At 42.4% G+C, this 18,350-nt stretch overlaps 1 long non-coding RNA gene across 1 annotated transcript; it reads left to right on the plus strand.

Moving 5' to 3' along the window:
* Positions 1-11,786: 11,786 nt before the first annotated feature.
* LOC128932392 (uncharacterized) lies at positions 11,787-18,123 on the plus strand. Its single transcript, XR_008482187.2, has 2 exons — positions 11,787-11,885; positions 15,095-18,123. It is a non-coding gene; the product is annotated as an uncharacterized LOC128932392 (long non-coding RNA).
* Positions 18,124-18,350: the final 227 nt, after the last annotated feature.

The following is an 18,350-nucleotide window of genomic DNA, read 5'->3' on the forward strand; positions in this document are numbered from 1 at the left end:
ATGACTATTGAAAGTCCACAAGAAAAACAAACAAAATGAAAACAAAAACCATGGCGGGCAAGGGGTGCTTTTCTGAGTTCCTGCAAGGTTTTGAGTCACTAGAACTCTTCTCTAGATTTGTCCACGTGGTACCGAAGGTGACAAAGAGAAAGAAAGGAGAAGTAAAAGTAAATGGGAGAACAATTATTAAGAAACGAAGTTAACGAAAAAACCAAGCACTTATTTTTTTTTTTTTTTTTTTTTTTTTTTTTTGAGACAGAGTCTCACTCTGTTGCCAGGCTGGAGGGCAGTGGCGCGATCTTGGCTTGCTGCAACCTCCACCTCCTGGGTACAAGTGATTCTCCTGCCTCAGCCTCCCGAGTAGCTGGGATTACAGGCACCCATCACCACACCCGGCTAAATTTTTTGCATTTTTAGTAGAGATGGAGTTTCATCAGATTGGCCAGGCTGGTCTCAAACTCCTAACCTCAGGTGATCCACGCACCTCACCTCAAAAAGTGCAGGGCTTACAGGCATGAGCCACTGGGCCCAGTAGCACATAATTTTTAAAAGTTTTCAGTTAACTGAAAAAAAAATTCCTAAAAACAGGATCCAAAAAAAGAAAACTCATAAAGGCCTTTTAAATATATCTACTGAGCTTGGATATCAGCTATCGATCAAGCTGACTTGTAACCAAAGGGCTCTTTTTAAAAAATCCTTTCAAGACCATTATTCTAAGGGAAGTAACTCAGGAATGGAAAACCAAATATTGTATGTTCTCATTTATCAGTGGGAGATATGCTATGAGGATGCACAGACTTAAGAATGATATAATGGACTTCGGGGACTTTGGGGAGAAGGGTGGAAGGGGGTGAGGGATAAAAGACTATATATTGGGTGCAGTGTACATGCTCAGGTGATGAGTACACTAAAATCTCAGAAATCACCACTAAAGAACTTATCCCCCATGTAATAAAAAAAAAATACCTGTACCACAACAACTGCTGAAATAAAAATAACTTTTTTAACAAGATTTTAAAAATTAAAAAATCCAGCAGGGCACAGTGGTTCACACCTGTAATCCCAACACTTTGGGAGTCTGAGGCCATTGGATTACCTGAAGTCAAGAGTTCGAGACCAGCCTGGCCAACATGGTGAAACCCCATTTCTACTAAAAATACAAAAATTAACTGGGCATGATGGTGCACACCTGTAGTCTCAGCTACTCAGGAGGCTGAGGCAGGAGAATTGCTTGAACCTAAGAGGCGGAGGTCATGGTGAGCTGAGATCGTGCCACTGCACTCCAGCTTGGGTGATGGAGTGAGACTCCATCTCAAGGGAAAAGAAAAAAATTAAAAATCCTTTCTAATCTCTTATAAGATTTCATATGAAACAAAAATAGCTAACATTCCAATATTTGAAAAGTCACATAAATATCAAAACAAAAGGGACTGATTCTCAATGAAGAAGGGAAACCAGGCCACAATGGGAATTTTAACTACAAAGCAGTCTCCACTGTTAACCTTGCATGGAATCCAAAGCAGACAGGTGAAATTCAGTCAGGAAAATGTTAAGGCCAGCTACGACACCATTATGTGTCCTTTAAATTTGATCTTCCCATCCTTTGTTTGGAATAAGAAGTCTCTAAACTCCCTTATTTTTACATTTAGAAGTCTGATTTTAAAGGATCAATATTTTGGCCGTAATGTTCAATTATGTATTTAATTCCAATAGTGGCCCAATTGAATAGCCTCTTCAGAAAAGAAGCAATTCCAAAGATTCCTCTATTTTCCCAGAAATAAGCTTAGATAGCAACACTCTTGTTGCCACAGTTAACCAGGAAACAAACGCTGACATGACAAAAGCTCCCTGGGGATGGGACTTCTCATGGCAAAACTTCCCAAGAGCTTAGCACATTCAGAACAAAAACAATCTTGGTTTCCAGGCATTTTCAGGCTGGCAACCTGACATGACCCAAAAAATTACACACACATACACACACACACGCAGAAGTTAGAGACAGAGAGAGGTCCCATTTAGTCACCAGTCAAGCTCTCAAGGCCATAAAACAAGACAAGTGGGAATGTTATCCAACACTCCTCTTTATGAACAACACAGAAACACAAAGGAAAAGCCTGTTTCTGGGAGGAAACGGGTAAAACGGATTGAATAATCATATCAAAATGTACCAAAATTATACCAGAGTTGTTATACCCAAGAATAGTCCCACTGATCCTTTTCTTTTTTTTTTCATTCAAAGGATTTGCAGAATCCTTGCAGAAGTGACAAACAGTGATTTTCACCATGTGCTCCACAAGATTGCACCGAGAGAGAGGCCAGGAGCCTGACTGCTAAGAAGTTCTTACCCTCTTGCCAGCTTGTCGGGTTCCTGGGTTCTCTTCACTGCAAAGAACAGAGCAGCTTTGGTGATCCCGCTCGCTGTGCCATAACAGTGGGGCCAAGGGAGACCTTTCCTTTTAGCCTTCTGAAATTGCACTGAAAAATCAACTCTCGAAAGGTAGATTAATGGAAGAAAAGGCATACCGATTTATTTGACGTGTATACACAGGAAGCTTCAAAAGGAGACTCTTAATCTTTCTTAAATCCTGAATAGGGAAGATCTGGCAGGGCCACTTTAAAATGTGTCAAAAGCCAGGAAGGATGGCTCACACCTGTAATCCTAGCACTTTGGGAGACAAAGGCAGGAGGATTGCTTGAGTCCAGGAGTTCGAGACCAACCTGGGGAACATAGTGAGACCTTGTCTCTATAAAACAAAATTAGCTGGGCATGGTAGCATGTGCCTGTAGTCCTAGCTACTCAGGAGGCTGAGATGGGAGGATCACTTGAGCCCAGGAGGTCAAGGCTGCAGCAAGCCAAGATTGCACCACTGCACTACATTCTGGGCAACAGAGTGAGACCCCATCCAAAAAAAAAAAAGTGTCAAAGAGGGCCAGGCTTGATGGCTTATGCTTGTCATCTCAGTAACTTGGGAGACTGAGCCAGGAGGATCACTTGATGCAAGGAGTTTGAAAACAGCCTGGAAAACAGGAGACCCATTTCTATTTATTATAAAAATAAAATAGCTGCTGACTCTCACCATCTTTGGTTTGGAAACTCTGGACCCTGTGGCTTTCCCCAGCTGCTCTGAAGTTCTGGGGTTGGATTCTGCTGATGTGTAGATTATTCTGAGCACAAGAAACTAAGACCAAGGTATGCCTGCTCTCTCACAACTCCGCTGCATTCACCTCTCTCAGCTACCCTGCCAGATTTCTCTGTCTATTTCCAAAAGCAAGAAAAGGTGAATAAATCTCTGGGGTTGGTGTCATTGGAAGACATGATTTTGAACTTCGCCTGGGAGTAATGGTAGAACCCGCGTGATGCTCAGAGGACTACGGACAGGGATGTGATGCCGGAAACCTCCAGCAGCCTCGAACTTTTGGGATATTGCATTATAAAACCTGAAGTAATCTTTAAGTGGAACAAGGAGCAGAGCCATGGATGGTAGAAGGACCCCTAAAACAGAACCTCCCAGACGTCTGCATAGTGGATGATCTAATTGAGAGGAGCCAAGAAATTTGCCGTTGACACCTGTGGCAAGTTGCATTCACCAACAGCAGTGCATCAACGAAGGAAAGAGTTGAATGGGGAAAAATGTAATTTGCAACAAACTGCATCTTAAACCTAAATTTAAATAATGGAAACCATTCAGCAATGAGGCCCGAGGTGTTTAATACATGTCAGAACATGTTTGTCCCTAGTGCTCCTGATGAGATGAAGTCTGGAAAGAACCTAGATGCCCATAATTGAACTGATAAATCACATCATGAGCATTTTAGGCAGCAGCACAAGATTCAAACTGGGCAGCCATATTTTAAATAGAGTGGACAGGGAAGGCATTTAACGGAGGCAACATTATCATTATTAGTAGTAGTAGCAGTAGTAGTCGTGTCATTATTATTAGTAGTAGTAGTAGTTGTCGTATTATCATTATTGGGACGGTGTCTCACTCTGTTACCCCGGCTGCAGTGTAATGGCACAGTTGTAGCTCACTGCAGCCTTGGCCTCCTGGGCTCAAGCAATCCTCTGGGAGACATGGGAGACAACTATTATTGACACATAAGCCTGTTCATATGTGGGAGAGACTCTCTGTAAAAGTGAAGAATATGGAAAATCCTGTGATAAGTGAGCTTTCATTGTCCATGAGACAACACAGATAGGTATGAAAATTTTCAATGTAATATATATGGGGAAACTTTTCAGGAGAAGTCAAGCCTCAATTCATTTCAGAGAACTCACAGTGGGGAAAACCCTAGGTATGTAAGGAATGGGAAAAGCATTTTACCTCAAGCCACTCTCACTATATTCCTGAAGCTGGTCTTGAACACCTGGCCACAGGTGATGCTTCCACCTCAGCCTCCCAAAGTGCTAGGATTACAGACATGAGCCCCGGCATTCAGCAGCAGGGCTGTTCACTCTGCCTACTCTAGCAGGAGACACTACAGAGTTTCATTGCAAAGGCCATGGATATGTAAGTCCATTATAGGAAGGAAGATAAAATTGGGAACAATAATCCAGAAAAGCAGCATGGGAGCTGGGAAACCTTGGTAGCAATCATGGACCCACCATTAATGCCCTTGCTCAGAGGACATCCTCCTTGGTCTACAAAGTTCATCTTCTGCAACCAAGTGTCTCATTTCGGAAAGAATACACATGGAGTGATGAAAGAAGAAAAGAACACACAAGCAGATATGCTACATGGAGCTCCTGCAGACATACGGAGCCATGAGGAGAACTTGAGGATGGAAACAGAAAAACAGAAGGATCTTGATTCCTGATGACTCTGAAGAAGTGTCAAATTATCCCTAGGCTGCTTGCCTGAAAATTAATTTCTGTAAGATAACAGATCCTTGTTTGTTGAAACCATCCTTTTCAGGAGACCGTTACATGCAGACAAATGCAATTCCTAGGTAATAAAGGTACTGTCATTAGTCAGGACTGTGCCCAGATTGGATAGTGTGGTAAAATCCTAGTGTGTGGGACCCAGGATTCTGGAACAAAAGTTCTGTGAGAGTCTCAAACTTTGATGCCCCAGAAGTAGAAAATGAAAACGATACACAATTTAAGGGGCTCTTTTGAGTACAAAAAAAGTATTTCTTAAATCTGGGTTGTGAGCATGTATTCCATATTTGTTATATTAGTCTCGGCACTTTTCAATATTTTTTAAAATAGTGGGCATGTGATGTGGAGGGGAGGAAAATTACTGTAGCACTCCTCCAGGGCAAGGGAGACCCCTACAAAACTTCTTCCCTGATGAGGGAAGTGGATTGGCTTAGCTCACTGTGGTAAATTGGATGATTGTTCCCAGCCCCTTGCACCTTCCATGTAAAGGATTATCTGTCTGTGCCCTTCACTGAAGAGTGCCCACTAGAAGTGAACTGCTGGTCCCCTCCCATTCACTCGAGCTTGGTCATAGGACTTGCTTTGGCCAATGGCATGTGATCAGACATGATGCAGGAAAGAGCTTTATATGAGCTTCCTTGGCTTGGCTGGTCCTCTTGAACTTCTGCCATCTGCCATAAGAAGAAGATACCAAGGAGCAATTGTTGCCAGGCAGATGAGAGATAAGCAGGGCCTAACTGAACCTAACCACAGTGTCGAGCAAGTCCAAATGATCCCAGACAAGCCTGGCAGAGCCACCATCAACTGAAGGGCTGTGAGCTAGAAATTAACAAATAAATGTTGTAAGCCACTGAGTCTTATCAGCAGATCTTTATAATGAACATCTCAAGTTTTTTCTGTCTGGCATCCTTCTCTCAGCCTACCTTCCTCTTTCTTTGGAGCAAATGCCAAAAGGTGCTTCTGGCAGGCTGTCAACCATAGCACCTCATCCCAAAAGTGGACCTATCAGGAGTCCATTCAAGTAGCAGGAAGGGAGAAGAAAAGATAAAAGGGTACCCTTCTTTTTTAAAGATTTATGGTTAGCAGAATAATGATCTACCCAGAGAGGTTTGTGTCTGAATCCCCAGAACCTGTGAATGCATTAGGTTGCATAGAAAGGGGAACTAACTAAGGATCCAGATGGAAGTAAGGTTGCTAATCTGCTGATTTTAAGGTGGGGAGATGCCTGGATTATCCAGATGGACCCAGTGTAATCACACAGGTCCTTAAGTGTGGAAGAGGCAGGCAGAACAGGCAATGTCAGGGTGGTGCGACGTAAGAACGACTCAACCAGCCACCACTGACTTTGAAGATGGAAGAAGATACTAACCAAGGCACATGACAGCCTCTAGAAACTAGAAAAGGTGAGGAAACAGATTCTCCCCTACAGCCTCCTGAAGGAACAGCCCGCCAACACCTTGATTTTAGCCTGGTGAGACCCATGTCAAACTTCTGACCTCCAGAATTGTAAGACAACAAATTTGTTTTGTTTTAAGCTACTACTAAATTTGTGGTGATCTGTTACAATAATAGGAGCTGACACAGGATCTTTCCATAAAGGACACATACCTCTCACTGGCCAAATGTAACCGTGTAGCCATGCCTAGCTACAAGAGAGACAGGCACATTGCCAACCTGAATAAAATCAGGAGAATTTGTGTCATTACCAGGGGAAGGAGAAAATGTATGTTGGAGTGAACAAATGGCAGCCTGAGTCACAGAATACTGTTCCTCTGGCTACAGTGATGTTCCAAAGACGGACCTATGGCTCAACACACTGGCTCTCCCCTGAGTTTTATCTGGACATTAGAAGAAAGCACTCATCTACGGCCATACCACCCTGAATGCGCCTGATATCATCTGATCTTGGAAGCTAAGCAGGGTCAGGCCTGGTTAATACTTGGATGGGAGAAGAAAACTCTCTTTCTGTTGGAAATACTAGTGGGACTGACACAAGCTTGGCACTTCCTTAGCCACTCTCTCCACCCTGCCACCCACCAGGAGAGAATGAATTCAACAACAGAGGAAGAGCTAAGAGACAGAGTTGGTTCTAGTTCTCTATTTTTGTGTAACAAGTCACCTCAGAAATTAGTGGCTTAAAATAACAACAGTCACTTTATTATTTTTTTTTTCTTTTTTTTTTTTATCACGAGGTCAGGAGTTCAAGACTGGCCTGGCCAGTGTGGTGAAACCCCATCTCTACTAAAACTACAAAAATTAGCTGGGCATGGTAGTATGTGCCTATAGTCCCAGCTATTTGGGAGGCTGAGGCAGGAGAATCGTTTGAACCTGGGAGGAGGAGGTTACAGTGAGCTGAGATCGTGCCACTGCATTCCTGGCTGGGCGACAGAGACTGTCTCAAAAAAAAAAATTGAGGTTCAGGCTAGGTGTGGTGGCTCACACCTGTAATCCTAGCACTTTGGGAGGCCGAGGTGCAAGGATTATTTGAGGCCAGGAGTTCTAGACAAGAACGACCAACACAGGAAGAAGATCCCTGTTTCTAAAAAAATAAAATTATCTGGGTGTGGTGACACATGACTGTGGTCTAAGCTACTTGGGAGGCTGAGGTGGGAGGACTGAGCCCAGTAGGTTGAGGCTGCAGTGAGCCATGATTGCACCACCACACTCCCTCCTGGGCAACAGTTTTAAGACCCTGTCTCAAAAAAAAATGGAGGTTCAGCAGTGATATGTAGCAGGATCGTGTTCAAGCCCAAGTCTATCTGACTCCCACATGCCCTACTGCCTCATGATGACTATTTAGTAACCTAGAGATTAAGTAACAAATTAGTCCTAAGGTGAAAAAGACTTTCAGTGGTTTTTTTTTTTTTAAGAGGGAAAAAGAGAAAAAGAAGGGGAAAAAAAGAAAAAGAGGGAAAAAGGAATATTACTTCATTCCTAAAATGAGTTTCAATAATGGCCGACCAATATTTTGAGTGTTTAAAGTGGTTAATGCATATTTTATGTGTTTAAAATGGAGACCTCTATTGTGTTTATTTGTTCTGGCTCTGAGTTCAAGTCCTGGATATCGTTATCAATTTGTTGTCTCGTTGAATCTAAATCTCATTATGTGTCTTATGTATCTGGGTATTAAGATCTCTTATTGTTACATTAATCCTTTTACCCTTGCATCCTTGTAGCTTTGAAATCTATTTTATTAAGTGTGAGAATTGCAACTCCTGCTTTTTATTTATTTTTGCTCTGGATAATGTCCTGGAGAGTATTTTCCAGCTTGAATTCATTCTCTCCGTCACATTCAGGTACACCGACCAAGCGTATATTAGGTCTTTTCACATAGTCCCATATTGCTTGGAGACTTTGCTCATTCCTTTTTATCCTTTTTTCTCTATTCTTGTCTTGTTGTTTTGTTTCATTAAGTTGGTCTTCGACCTCTGATATCCTTTCTTCCGCTTGATCCATTCGGCTGTTTAAGCTTGTACATATTTCACTAAGTTCTCGTGTTGTATTTATCAACTCCATAAGTTCATTTGTATTCCTCTCTATATTGTCTATTCTTTTCAACATTTCATCTAACCTTTTTTCCAAGTTCTTAGTTTCTTTACGTTGGGTTAGAACAAGTTCCTTTAACTCCCAGAAGTTTCTTATCATCCACCTTTTAAAGCCAACTTCAGATAATGGAACACAGTCCTTTTCCATCAGGGCTTGTTCCGTTACTGATGAGTCCTTTTCCATCAGGGCTTGTTCGGTTGCTGATGAGTCCTTTTCCAACAGGGCTTGTTCCGTTGCTGATGGGTTCTGCTTTTGAGTATACTCGGCCTTCTTAGGCTGTTTTTTCCCCTTCATTGTAGATGAACCGCCTTTCTAATTAGGTTTCTGAGTCGACGTTATTGATTCCCAGTGCTGGGATCCGAGCAACCCACTGTGGCGGCCTAAATAGCAGCGATAAGACTGATGGTGCTCTTCTGCCGGGTAATCTCTGGTCTGGCTTCCCTCTTGAGTCCGCAACAAGCAGCTCTGACTTCCAGGAGCTCCAAACTCCGGTCAGTAGGGGAAGCAGTCCCGTTGGCTCTGCGTGAAGAGCTGCTGCGCCGAGACGCCGGCAAAACCTCTGCAGCGGCCACAAGAGTCGTGCTGGCGACCCGTGGGGCTCCTCCACTGGGAATCGGCTGATCAGTGAGTGACGAAAATTCGTCTAAAGATGTGGCGTCGTCTCGTTCTCTGAGCATTCACTGGGAGCTACAATCCCGAGCTGTTAGTGGTCGGCCATCTTGGATCGATCTCCTATTATTGTTTTTATGGCTCTGGAGTTAATTGGGCTCAGCTGGGTGGGTCTTGTTCGGGATGGCTCCCGAGGCTGCAGCTGATGGTGGAAGCTGGAGTCCCACAGAGCTCCCCGCCCATGTGTCTGGTGGATGATTGATGCTGGCTATTGGCCAGGTGCTGCCTACACCTGGCTCTCCATGTGGCTTGGGCTTCCTCACAGCATGGTGGCTGAGTTCCCAAAATGAGTATCTCCAGAGAGTGGGCAGAATCTGTGTTTTAACCTATATAAACTAACCTCATAAATCACACAGCATCCCTTCTGCCATAGTCATAAGCCTACCCAAATTCAAGAAAAGGGAACACATACCCCATCTCTTCATGGAAGGAAGGTCAAAGTCACATTGTAGGAAAGGCTCATGGGATGGGAGATTGTTGCAGTGATTCTTGGAAAATATCAGCTGCCAGAGATTCATATTATCACATGAAGCTTCAATCAAAGTATCTTTTCCAGATAACTAAACCAATGTAACTCTTTTTTGTGTGTGTATGCTAGTGTGAGAGAGGTTTCTGTCACTTTCTGGCTACAGCAACATTATACACACATCTCATAAGACTCCGTAAGTGGTAGCTCCCTTTCCCCTGCTCCTTCTTTTCCAGTGACCCTTCACTTTCCCTGTGGGTGGTGGAAATTTGTCACTAAAACTATCTGTGTTGCAAGAGAGCAGTAACAGCAACTTTTGCCACTATGGACAGTTAGAAAACTTTTTCAACATACATAAAAGTTTAAAGAATTTTACAGCAAACATTTGTGTATTCACTACATAGATTTTCTTTACTTTAGCTGCAATATCTTTTTTAAGAAAAACATTTTGGGCCGGGCACAGTGGCTCACACCTGTAATCCCAGTACTTTGGGAGGTTGAGATGGGCAGATCACAAGGTCAGGAGTTTGTGTCCAGCCTGGCCAACATGGTGAAACCCCCATCTCTACTAAAAATACAAAGATTAGCTGGGCATGGTGAGACACATCTGTAGTCCCAGCTACTCAGGAAGCTGAGGCAGAAGAATCGCTTGAACCCAGGAGGCAGAGGTGGCAGTGAGCTGAGATTGTGCTACTGCATTCCAGCCTGGGCGACAGAGCAAGACTCTGTCTCAAAAAAACTGAAAAGCACCATTTTGTAGAGATGGGGTTTTTGCTGTTTTGCCCAGACAGTTCATAGTCCTGCCTTGCAACTACATTCTCGGGAAGCATCTCCCCAGCCCAGCGCAGGCAGAGCTCTGCTTTAGCAGTGTGCTTTGTTCCTCCTACCCACAGAAACAACATTTCCATCAGTACGAGTCTAAACTGGGACTTGCACTGTCTTTACAGTATAAGCAAAACATTTGCAAATTTTGCCTGTGTTCTTGGACAGACTGAAAACAAGGTTTTAAGAAAAGAAAGATTTGCAACTTGATTTTTCATTTTTTCTTTCTTTTTAATTTTAATGTAACAAGCTCATCCTTAAACAAATTGATTTTTAAGAGACATTTGAAAAGCCTTGTCAGTAGCTTCTCTAAATACATCACCTCCTCAACCCCCAGAAAGAAATCTTCACATCCCATCTCCAAACTCTCCAAACCGCTGCATTTTAAGAAATATTTTTCCAAGTATGAAAAAGAATATGCTCGCACTGCAGAAAACTTAGAAAATACTGAAAACTATAAAAAAAAGAGAACAAATTATCTCATAATAATTTAGCACATAAGGGGAATCATATTGTGCACAAAGTTCTATAACCTGATTTTTCTCCCCTAAAAGTATATCATGAAAAATGTCTGTATAATCTTCACGTCGAATTGTTAAACTATGATTTAATTAGTGCCCTATAGGCAATATCTCATTTTTCCTGTTATAAGAATTTGTTAAATATCTTTATGCATAGATTTTGAAAATATTTTGATTTTTTGCCCCTAGAATAGGTATGCCCTTTGATATAACTTATTGATTAAAAATATATGACTTTTTATACATATTGTTAAGTTATTTTTTAAAAACCGTCTTACTAGCAATGTATAAAAGTGCCCTCTCAGCTGCGCAGCATGACTCGCGCCTATAATCCCACCACTTTGGGAGGCTGACATGGGCAGATCATGAGGTCAGGAGTTCAAGACCAGCTAGCTCAAGACCAGCCTGGCCAACATAATAAAACCCCGTCTCTACCAAAAATACAAAAATTTAGCCGAGCATGGTGGCAGGCGTCTGTAATCCCAGCTACTCGGGAGGCTGAGGCAGGAGAATTTCTTGAACCCGGGAGGTGGAGGTTGCAGTGAGCCAAGATCACACCACTGCACTCCAGCCTGGGCGACAGAGTGAGAGACTCCATCTTAGATTTTTTAAAATAAAATAAAATTAATTAATTAAAAATTTTTAAAAGTACCCTCTCAACAACTCTTTGCTAGCATTAAATATTATCATTTTAAAAATTGTTGTTTTTATAATTCAGCCGATAAATGATATCTTGCAGTTTCAGTCTCTCTTGAAAGTGAAAAGGGTTTGGTGGCTGCCTTCTCCGTGATTCTCTTTAATGGTCTCTCCTGCTTCAGAGACAGTCTCCCTCTTTCTATCTCTATCTGTCTCTCCCTCGGGGCCATCTTGCATAATTTCTGGGTTCCTCCTTCCTATTGTATTTTGGAGTTCTTCTCATACACATTTTCTTTTTCAGTCCCAGCTCTACACTTCCAAGTCTACTTCTGCCAGGGTGCAGCAGGTGAGATGTTTTCCATTAACTAAGGTAGTACATGTTAAATGGTTGACCTGGAACCCTCTGGAGCCAGCAGAGGTGTTGAATGGAGCTGGGCCTGCCAGGACAAGCCCCATCATCCCTGTTTCTGCCCAGTGGGCAGAGCAGCACTTCCCACTTGGCAGAGCAGACCTGATGTAGTGCTTAGGGGGAGCCAAGCCAGTGCTGGCATTGCTGCCAATTGCTACTGAGGAAGCAATCTTCTTAACGATGCACGTGATCAAGACTCAAAAGCTTAAAAGGGAACCTGTAGATCTTGCATGGGCAGAAATTATGAGTCAGCTAGAAATAGTGTTTGGGGCTCTGAGCAGAAGACGCCATTTCCAGCAGAGAAAGCCACAGGACAGACAGAAGATCACAGCGGGGCAGGGATCTGCAGAAGCCACAGGATGGAGCAATAAGACCACCTGACCTGGGACAGGACACAGACCGTTCTTTTTGCCACACCAAACTTTAAAGGACTTTCCATTTGTTATTTCTCTCTGTTTTATTATGAAAATTTTCCAACATGCACAAAAGTTGAAAAATTTTACAGCAAACACCCATGTGTCCACTACATAGTTTTTCTCACAGCATTTTACATGAATTGCGTTATGTTTTCTTTTTAATCATTTTGTAGAGATGAGGTTTTGCTATTTTGCCCAGGTTGGTCTCAAATCCTGGGCCTCAGACAATCTTCCTGCCTCAACCTCCTAAATTACTGGTATTACAAGTGTGAGTCACTGCATGGGGCTACACTATCATATATTAACCCACCTATCCATCATCCCTCTATCTCTTCAGCAATCTAAGTTATTTTTCTGTGAATTTCAAAGTAAATTGCAGATGTCAGTATGCTACCCCAAAAAACTGAAGCATGTATATTATTAACCAAAGTTCAATATTTATTTATAATCTTAGTATTTCTTTAGAGAAAGATTTATATACCACAAAATGCACACAAAAAGGTGTACCATATGATGTTTTAACAACAGCATATACTTGTACAACCCAGATCCCTATCAAGATATAGAACATTACTATCAATCCAGAAAGTTCCTTCATGCTCCTTCCCAGTCAATATCTGTCATCACGGTCCTAGAGGCAAATTCTGCTCTGACTTTTTCTACCACTGATGAGTTTTGCTGGTTCTATAGAGATGAAATTGTATATTCGTATTTTTGTGGGTGAGGCTTCTTTTACTCCATTTAAGGACACTTTACTATATAGGAGACAACTGGCAAACTATAGAGCCTGCCAGGATCCTGTTTTTTGTTTTTCGTTTTTTTGAGACGAGTCTTGCTCTGTTGCCCAGGCTGGAGTGCAATGGCGCAATCTTGGCTCACCACAACCTCCACCTCTGGTGTTCAAGTGATTCTCCCACCTCAGCCTCCCAAGTAGTTTGGATTACAGGCACCCACCACCATGCCTGGCTAATTTTTGTATTTTTAGTAGAGATGGGGTTTTGCCATGTTGGTCAGGCTGATCTCGAACTCCTGACCTCAGGTGATCTGCCCACTTTGACCTCTCAAAGTGGTGGATTACAGGCATGACCCACCTTGCCTGGCCTTGTTTAGGAACAGAAAAAACACTTTTCCTAAGTCAAACATTAAATGACAGTGAGAAACACCATGAAGAGGGCGCAAAGGCTTCCTATCTCATTCTATGAGGTCAGCACTGCCCTAACACTGAAACCAAAGACATTGCAAGAAAAGAAAACAGCAGACCAGTATCTTTCATGAACAAAGATGCAAAATCTTCAACAAAATATTAGCAAATTGAATCCAACAGTTTGACAGAAACGTGTAACTGACTTTGGAAGACCGAGGGGCAGATCACTTGAGCTCAGGAGTTTGAAATCAGTCTGGGGAAGATGGCAAAACCCCATCTATACTAAAAAAAAAAAAACAAAAATTAGCCAGTATGGTGGTGCACACCTCTAATCTCAGCTACCGGGGAGGCTAAGGTGGAGGGATGGCTTGACCCTAGGGAAGTTAAGCCTGCAGTGAACTGAGATCATGCCATTGCACTCCTGCCTGGGCAGCACAGCAAGACAAGACAGAAAGAAAGAAAGAAAGAAAGAAAGAAAGAGAGAGAGAGAGAGAGAGAGAGGAAGGAAGGAAGGAAGGAAGGAAGGAAGGAAGGAAGGAAGGAAGGAAGGAAGGAAGGAAAGAAAGAAAGAAAGAAAGAAAGAAAGAAAGAAAGAAAGAGAGAAAGAAGAGATCATGCCATTGCACTCCTGCCTGGGCAGCACAGCAAGACACGAAAGAAAGAAAAAGAAAGAAAGAGAGAGAGAGAGAAAGAAAGAAAGAAAGAAAGAGAAAGAAAAAAGAAAGGAGGGAGGGAGGGAGAGAGGAGAGGAGAGGAGAGGAAAAAGGAAAGGAAAGGGGAAAAAGGGGAAAAAGGGGAAAGGGGAAAGGGAAAGAAGGGAAAGGGAAAGGGAAAGAAGGGAAAGGGAAAGGGAAAGAAGGGAAAGGGAAAAGGAAGGAATAACTGCCAAACAGGTTCTCCTTGCCCACTGCCTAGAGATAGCCAATTTATTAAGACAGGGGAATTGCAATAGTTTAATTCACACAGAGCTAGCTGTACGTCAGCAGTTTTATTATTATTCAAATCAGTTCCCGGAAAACTAGGGGATCGGGATTTTTTACGGATAAATTGGTGGTTAGGGGATCGGGAGGTGGGGAGGGCTGATTGGTCGAGTCAAAGATGGAATCATAGGGAGTCAAAGCTGTCTTGTTGTGTTGAGTCAGTTCTTGGGTGGGGACCACAAGACCAGATGAGCCAGTTTCTCGATCTGAATGGTGCCAGCTGATCCATCCAGTGCAGGGTCTGTAAAATATCTGAAGTACTGATCTTAGGTTTTGTAATATTGATGTTATCCCCAGGAGCAATTTGGGAGGTTTAGAATCTTGGAACCTCTAGCAGCAGGACTCCTAAACTATAATTTCTAATCTTGTGGCTAATTTGTTAGTCCTGCAAAGGCAGTCTCATCCCCAGGCAGGAAAGGGATTTATTTTGGAAGAAGGCTGTTATCATTTTTTGTTTCAAAGTTAAGCTATAAACTAAATTCCTTCCAAGATCAGTTTGGCCTCCACCCGGGAATGAGCAAGAACAAGTTGGAGGTTAGAGGAAAGATGGGATCACTTAGGTCAGACCTCTTCCACTGTAATAATTTTCTGTTATCATTTTTGCAGAGGCGGTTTCAAAAGAATTATACACCACAACCAAGTGATATTTGTCCCAGGAATACAAGGCTGATTTAATATTAAAAATCAATCAATGTGACCCATCATACCAACATGTTAAAAGAGAAAATCACATGATCTAATAGATGCAGAAAAAGCATTTGACAAAATTCATCACCCATTTATGATTTGAAGAAAAAGAAACCTTCAGTAAACTAGGAATAGAGAGGGAACTTCCTCAACTGTGTGAAGAATGCCTACAAAATATCAATAGCTAACATCTTATGTAACAGTGGGAAACTCAAAGCTTTCTCACTAAGGAAGCAAGAATCGAAGCAAGGATGCCCTCTCTCTTCACTCCTTTTCAATATTGTACTGGAAGTTAAAGCTAATCCAATGAGATGAGAAAAGGAAATAAAAAGAATACAAATTAGAAAGGAAGATATAAAGCTACCTTTGTTTGCAGATGATGTGGTCTTCTATGTAGAAAATCAGAGTCAATGAAAAACTTCTGGAACTAATAAGCAGTTATAGCAAGATTCCAGGATACAAGGTTAATATACAAAAGTCAATTACTTTTCTGTATGCCAAGTGGAATTTGAAATTGAAAACATAATACCATTTCCATTAACACCCCCCAAAATGAATTCCTTAATTATAAATCTAACAAACTATGTCCAAATTTTTTATGAGGAAAAGTTCAAAACTCTGATGAAAGAAATCAAAAAACTAAGTGAATGGAGGCATATTAAATGTTTATGGAGAGATACTCGATATTGTCAAGATGTCAGTTCTTCTGCAGCTTGATCTAGTTTAATGCAGCCCCAATCAAAATGTTATCAAGTTATTTTGTGGACATTGGTAAACTAATTCTGAAGTTTATATGCAGAGGCAAAAGATCTAGAATAGTGGGCACAGTATTGAAGAAGAAATACAAAGTCGGAGGACTGACAGACCTGATATCAAGACTTACTATCAAGCTACAATAAGACTGTGGTATTGATGAAAGAATTGCCAAATAGATCAATGGATCAGAAGAGAGAGTCCAGATAAATATAGTGAAGTGATCTTTGACAAAGGAGCAAAGGCCATACATTGAAGAAAAGATAATCTTCAATAAATGGTGCTAGAACAACTGAACATCCACATGCAAAAAAAATGAATCTATGCATAGGCCTTCCACCTTTCACAAAACTAACTCAGAATGGATCATAGATCTAAAGGTAAAATGCCAAACTATAAAGCCTCTAGAAGACAACATAGGAGAAAACCTAGATGACTTTGGTTATGGTGATAACTTTTTAGATATACACTGAAGGCATGATCCACAAAAGAAACATGTGTGTGTGTGTGTGTGTGTGTGTGTGTGTGTGTAGAGAGAGTCTTACTTTGTTGCCCAGGCTGGTCTCAAACTCCTGGGCTTAAGTGATCCTCCTGCCTCCCAAAGTGGTGGGAATACAGGTGTGAGCGATAGCAACTGGCTGACACAAAAGAAATAATTGGTAAGTTGAACTTTTTAAACATTAAATCATATGAAATATTCACACCATGGACTAATATACAGTAACAAATGGAAAACTACAACCACATGCAACAATATCCTACAAGGTTGTCAGAGGGACATGGCAGAATGCTCCCGTGGAATGGGCCCAGGTCTGGAGGAAGGAAGGCCTTGAGGCCTGATGAGCAAAGTGTGAAGTCCCCAGAGAGGGAGCTCTGGGACAAAGTACATAAAGCATGGGATTTACTTCAGTGCCAGCAGGCGTGGGTTCAAATCCTGACTCTGCCACTTACCACTAACCTCTCTAAACTCCATTTACTCATCTCTAAAGAGGATCATTATGGTGATTGAGTGAAATCAAATATGTTCAGATGTAAAAAGTGCCTGGCACTCAGTACCTACTCAATACATGGAGTGAATTTTATTGTGTGGAGGGAACAAGGGCTTGATATACAAATTCCAAAAGGCGAAGAAATCCTTACCTATTATGGACAAGTAGCTGACCCCTCCTCTGAGTTCTTGCGGTGTCCTAGGCGTAGGTCTCTAATGGACTAACAAAGGGTGTGGAATCTAAATAATAGGTTTGTGCATCTGTTGCTCCCAAGGCCTACTGGACAGTGCAATAGGGCCTGCACCTGGCACATGGTAGCAATTCAGCATGTGCGCTGGAAGAATGAACCTGTATAGAAAGCATTGGAGCTCCCTCTGGAGGCCGAAGAAAGAACTATGACTGAACCAACCATCATTTTAGGGGGGCCTCACAAGCTTACTCAAGTCCTGTTGCCTGGCTGACTGTGTAGCCTCCTCTTTTGGTGGCTGGAATTGTCACTGGAGTTATAGATTTATACCAAACCCCGATCTGTTTATGCAGAGTTCAGTCCTGGACTGCACCGCCTGCCTCTTGCCATCTGCCTGGTGGGATCTGAGGGGGACCTGCTTCTCTGAATCACCTCCTGATATGCCTCCCCACCCCAACTTCCCCCTGCCCAACTGGCCCCAGGTTATAGCACCCTTGTATACCCTTGAAAAATCTGCTCCCTCCTCTCCTGCAACTAATAACACCCTCCTTTATCCCACCCACCCACAGGGACACATTTCTATCACAGAACTCTAGATGCTTCATTTTTTGTTTGAGATGGAGTCTCACTGAGTTGCCCAGGCTGGAGTGCAGTGGTGCGATCTTGGCTCACTGCAACCTCTGCCTCCTGGGTTCAAGTGATTCTCCCACCTCAACCTCCCGAGTAACTGGGATTATACAGGTATGCACCATCACGCCTGGCTACTTTTTTGGTAGAGGCAGGGTTTCACCATGTTGGCAACGCTGATCTCGAACTCCTGACCTCAAGTGATCCACCCACCTTGGCCTCCCAAAGTGCTGGGATTACAGGCATGAGCCAGTGCACCCAGATAAATGGCTTGTTATAGTTATTTGTTAGCACAACTGCCTGCCTCCTCCTGGGTAAGGTCCTTGAAGACAGAGGCTGTAGCTTCCCTTTCTCAGATAAATCTTCAATAAACACGCAGGAGTACAGATGGATGTCAAAATTTCATCTCCTTCTTGTCTTCCTCAGTTCCACTCCATTCAAAGTATTCCAGAATAAATTCTATTAGTAAATCCCTATGCTAGCAATCATTGCCACAGTTAAGATACAGGAGTCCCCTTATCCACGGTTTCACTTTCCAAGTTCTCAGTCTGGTGCAGCCAACCACAGTCCAAAAACGTTACATATAATAAGATATTTTGATAAGAGACACAATTCACAT

This window comes from Callithrix jacchus, chromosome 6, assembly GCF_049354715.1.
Source record: "Callithrix jacchus isolate 240 chromosome 6, calJac240_pri, whole genome shotgun sequence".
NCBI classification, from domain to species: Eukaryota; Metazoa; Chordata; class Mammalia; order Primates; family Cebidae; genus Callithrix; species Callithrix jacchus.